Genomic DNA, 5844 nt, shown 5'->3' with positions numbered 1-5844 from the left:
GGAGTTTGACTGTAACAGGAGTTTTACTGCAATATGGGTTTCACTGTAATAGGCGTATTACTATGATGGAAGTTTGACTGTAACAGGGGTTTTTCTGTAATGGGGTTTCACTGTAATAGGCGTATTATTATGATGGGAGTTTGACTGTAACAGGGGTTTTACTGTAGTATGGGTTGCACTGTAATAGGCGTATTACTATGATGGGAGTTTGACTGTAACAGGGGTTTCACTGTAATAGGTGTATTACTATGATGGGAGTTTGACTGTAACAGGTGTTTTTTCTGTAATAGGTGTACTACTATGATTGGAGTTTGACTGTAATAGGGGTTTCACTATAACAGGGGCTTTACTGTAACAGGGGTTTCACTGTAATAGGGGCTTTACTATAACAGGGGTTTTACTATAATATTTGTTTTACTGTAATAGGTGTATTACTGTGCTGGGAGTTTGACTGTAACAGGAGTTTTTCTGTAATATGGGTTTCACTATAATAGGTGTATTACTATGATGGGAGTTTCACTGTAATGAGAGTTTGACTGTAACAGGGGTTTCATTGTAACAGGGGTTTGACTGTATTATTTGTTTCACTGTAATAGGTGTATTACTGTACTGGGAGTTTGACTATAACGGGTTTTACTGTGATAGGGGTTTTACTGTAATAGGTGTATTACTATGATGGGAGTTTGACTGTAACAGGAGTGTTACTGTAATAGGGGTTTCAGTGTAATTGGGATTTTACTATGATAAGGGTTTAAATGAAATAGGGATTCCACTTAGTGAGGTTTTACTGGAATAAGGATTTCACCGTAACGGGAGTTTTACTACAATAGGGGTTTTACTGTCACTAGGTTTTTGTCGTAATTTTCACTGTGACAGGGATTTCACTGTAAATAGGACTTTAATTATCCTGCTTGTTGGTATTGCAGGAGTTTCACCACATCTAATTTCACTTGGCAGCTGAAATCCTTGGCACGCTGACTTCTTAGAAAAGATCCCCTCAGCATATCGGTTGCCAGTCACTGTCACACAATATTGCATCTAGCAGATCTCCTGGCATTGCTTCAGAGTAAAACAGCGAGTGAATTCTGCCCGGTGTTCTCCTCAACCAATAACCAACAGACTGTGTAGTGCTGTTGGCTGTGTCTGAAAGGTGCTGGGTGCTCTGTCTGCAATGCTCCGAATACTCTTAGATGCAAAAACAACTGTATCGCGTCCAGAGCAGCTCTGTTGCCTGATGTGCAGTGAGTTGGCTGGTCTGCGGTAGCTGGGATACCAGAATTCCTGGTAGTATAAATAGAAGATCCATGATATTTCCTCCACAGCTCAGCGTTAACCAGGACATCACCGTCTGCACCGTCAACCTTGAATGTGATGCAGGAGTTCAGGAAAGGATCTGTCCCAGCCATAATGAAGTCCTGGCTGCCCCGGAAAGGAAGAAGAGGACATCTTTCTGAGGGCCTTTAATGCTCAGGGGCGGGGTGTGTCTCCGATGTCTACAGAGGGAACCATTGGGAGAAACAGTGGGGGAGAAACCAGAGCAAATGGTACTCTCCTGTTCACAACTTTGAGCTACTGAGCCTGGGCTCATTATAACACACAGCTCGGAGAAAGTGAGGACTGGAGACGCTGGGGATCAGAGTCGAGAGTGCGGTGCTGCAAAAGCACGGCAGGTCAGGCAGCATCTGTGGAGCAGGAGAATCGACGTTTCGGGCAAAAGCTTTTCATCAGGAATAACAAATGGTTCTCCCAGCCTGAAGGACAAGGATAAATCCACATGGGAGCATCCTAGATCAGACCACTGGAACCTCTTGGATCCTGACACTGTTGGAGTCAAAAGTCCAAGTGACATCTGCATCACTCAGTCCGTGAGGAATAGCCGTTTGACACGTCATTCACTTGTTCAATCAGAGATGAATATTCACCTGAGTACCAAGACATCGCAAGGCTAAAAAAGTCCAAGAGGAAGAGGATCAATGTCTGGGCACTAAGGCAGCCCAACTGAGGACAGGATTTCCAAATGCAGCTCACAACTAATGTGGGAAATCCTCACGTACCCAATCAATGTCAGTCAGTCTAACCTGCCAACAATGTTGAAGGAAAGACTCTGAAATGTGGAGAGTGCCTGTCGTACCTTGGTAGACCACTTGCAAAAAAGGCTAGGTCTGCCTTGTACAATGACTGAGGTGTGATTACGGTGAGCGAGGAGTGATTACGGTGAGCGAGGCGTGATTACGGTGAGCGAGGAGTGATTACGGTGAGCGAGGAGTGATTACGGTGAGCGAGGTGTGATTACGGTGAGCGAGGTGTGATTACGGTGAGCGAGGAGTGATTACGGTGAGCGAGGTGTGATTACGGTGAGCGAGGAGTGATTACGGTGAGCGAGGAGTGATTACGGTGAGCGAGGAGTGATTACGGTGAGCGAGGAGTGATTACGGTGAGCGAGGAGTGATTACGGTGTGATTATGATGAATGAGGTTTGATTACGGTGAGTGAGGTGTGACTGCAATGACTGACCACTTTCTACGTGATGATGAGCGTACGACAACAAAAACCACTAAGTCAACAAAGGTCCTGGTGTGGAGAAGAGCTGCTGTCACCACACTCCTATATTGCAGTGACAACTTGAGTTGTGTATTAGCACTGGAGAAATTCCACCAGCAATGTCCAACGCTCTCCCCAGACTCCATGGGGCAACTCTCAAACAAACACAAGTGTCCTGCTTGAACCCAGCTCCACAAGTATTCAGGTGAATCTGCTGAAAAGCCAGCTGTGACGGGCTGGGTGCTGTGATGGGCTGGGTGCTGTGACTGGAGGGCTGAAGGTGCCCTCATCTCAACTGTTCCGAAGAAGGACAGAGAAAACACTGCACAGACACTCTGAAGTTCCCGGTGAAATATAACAGCATTGACACTAATGACCGGGAGGGGGTTGCTACCAATTGTTCAAGATGGCGACAGTCTAGCTGTTGAGCTACATTGCTTTTTGAGACAGCAGAGGAGGAATGAAGAGAAAGCTCCAGATACCACTACCTCTTGGGATGTCCTGCCCCTTGTGCTCAAAGAGGTGTGAGTTGCAAACTGATAATCTCACAAAGACACGTGGCATAAATGCATGACCTCCTGAGTACACGCCATCCCCATACTGAGGAACACATTGAGCTAGGAACAAGAGAAGGCCATCTGGCCCTTCAAACATGCTTCAGCACCCAATAAGATCATGGTTTGTCTTCCAAATTCCTCGATCCCCACCTACTCTCCATAGTTAACCTGGGATTCACCTGTCAAATGAGAATCCACCTACCTCCATCTCAAAAATACTCAATGATCCCTCTTCAACCCCCTTCTGAGGCAGAGGGCTCTGAAGTCACACAACCCTGAGAGTGCAAGACCTCCCCCGCTTGTCTGTCCTGAAAGGACAATCCCTCATTGTAAAAGTGTTTCCCAGTTCTGGACTCACCCACGAGAGTAAACATGCTTTCCATGTCTCCCTGTCAAGACCATTCATCACGTCATAAACTTCAGTCAAATCAACTATTGCTCTTCTAAAATCTACTGAAAACCAAGGCCAACCTTTTGTCAGAAGACGGGTTTTCTCTCTCTATTGACTGGGCTAAATTCTCTGTATGGACCGGGGTCACTTGTCCTTATTAACAAGGCTAACCTGTCTGCAATGACTCTGTTTATTGGTCCATACTGACTGGGCTAACCTGTCTGCAATGACTCTGTTTATTGGTCCATATTGACTGGGCTAACCTGTCTGCAATGACTCTGTTTATTGGTCCATATTGACTGGGCTAACCTGTCTGCAATGACTCTGTTTATTGGTCCATATTGACTGGGCTAACCTGTCTGCAATGACTCTGTTTATTGGTCCATATTGACTGGGCTAACCTGTCTGCAATGACTCTGTTTATTGGTCCATACTGACTGGGCTAACCTGTCTGCAATGACTCTGTTTATTGGTCCATATTGACTGGGCTAACCTGTCTGCAATGACTCTGTTTATTGGTCCATATTGACTGGGCTAACCTGTCTGCAATGACTCTGTTTATTGGTCCATACTGACTGGGCTAACCTGTCTGCAATGACTCTGTTTATTGGTCCATACTGACTGGGCTAACCTGTCTGCAGTGACTCTGTTTATTGGTCCATATTGACTGGGCTAACCTGTCTGCAATGACTCTGTTTATTGGTCCATACTGACTGGGCTAACCTGTCTGCAATGACTCTGCTTATTGGTCTATATTGACTGGGCTAACCTGTCTGCAATGACTCTGCTTATTGGTCCATATTGACTGGGCTAACCTGTCTGCAATGACTCTGTTTATTGGTCCATACTGACTGGGCTAACCTGTCTGCAATGACTCTGTTTATTGGTCCATATTGACTGGGCTAACCTGTCTGCAATGACTCTGTTTATTGGTCCATATTGACTGGGCTAACCTGTCTGCAATGACTGCTTATTGGTCTATATTGACTGGGCTAACCTGTCTGCAATGACTCTGCTTATTGGTCCATATTGTCTGGGCTAACCTGTCTGCAATGACTGCTTATTGGTCCATATTGTCTGGGCTAACATGCCTGTACTGATTGAGTTAACCTGTCTGTATTGATTGGGATCATCTGGCCCTATTGACTCGGCTAACCTGTCTGAACTGGCAATGCTAACCTGACCGTATTTACTGAACGAAGGCAAAAGTGAGGACTGCAGGTGCTGGAGATCAGAGTCAAGATTAGAGTGGTGCTGGAAAAGCACAGCAGGTCAGGAAGCATCCGAGGAGCAGGAAAAACCCTTCATCAGGAATGAGGCAGGGAGCCTCTGGGGTGGAGAGATAAAAAGTCAGTTGCCTATAATGGCTGGGCTAGCACATCTGTACTGAAAGCATTAAACTGTCCATATGTGACAGTGTTGACTGAAGTTACTCATCTGCATTGACACAGCTGACTTGATTTTACAGATCGGGGTAACCTATCCACATTGGGCTGGGCTAACTTCTCTGGCTTGACTGGGATAAGCTGTTTGTATTGACTGGGTAAATTGACCAGGATAACATATCCATTCTGACTGGGGTAACCTATCTCCATTGACTAGGATAACCTGCAGAGTTAGGAACACTACCACTACACCACAAGAGAGCTCATAACGAATGGGGTAACTTGCGAGGACCTGGGTGATCATTTGGAGTAATTGGAGTGGTTTATAATTGGTGTTGTTTATAATTGGAGTGGTTTTTAATTGATGTGGCTTGTATTGATGCGGTTCGTGACTGATGTAGCTTGTAATTGGCTTCTTGCGCCCCTGCAGTGCACTATATGGCATGTGTGACGGCCACTGTATCTCCTCCATAACTCATTCAAGCACCCCCCCCCCCCCTCGAAACGTGTGCCCAGTTACGCCTCTAAATGATCCTGTTCAGCATCTTAAGATACAGCTCCCTGGCCGCTGAGCACCACCCTGTTGCTCTCAGTCAACAGAACAGCAAACAGGATAAAAAAGCAGCATCGACTGCGCCAGTCTCATTAAAAAAGGAGAGATGGAGACAGCAAGCGCGAGAGAGTGTGAGAAAGTGCAGCAGCAATTCACAGGCTCCAAGTAACTGAGAAGATGAGCAGGAAGAGCTGTACTTTTCAATCTAGGTTACTGCAAACCTGGAGGCGATCTGTTCCAACAAGACAGATCTCTGTGTGATTGAAGGGCTGGTGAAGGATTAAAAATAATCAGCAAAACCAAAAATAATATGGGGAGAGTGAGGACTTAAAGCACTATCCCCAGCCTCTCCAACCCTGGCAACGTCCTTGTAAATCTTTTCTCAATCTTTTTCTCTCGGGTTGCACTCGGAAAAGA

This window comes from Chiloscyllium plagiosum, unplaced genomic scaffold, assembly GCF_037043375.1.
Source record: "Chiloscyllium plagiosum isolate Xiang-an unplaced genomic scaffold, Cpla_swu_hap1 HiC_scaffold_35, whole genome shotgun sequence".
Lineage (NCBI taxonomy): Eukaryota > Metazoa > Chordata > Chondrichthyes > Orectolobiformes > Hemiscylliidae > Chiloscyllium > Chiloscyllium plagiosum.
This window is presented reverse-complemented; position numbering follows the sequence as displayed.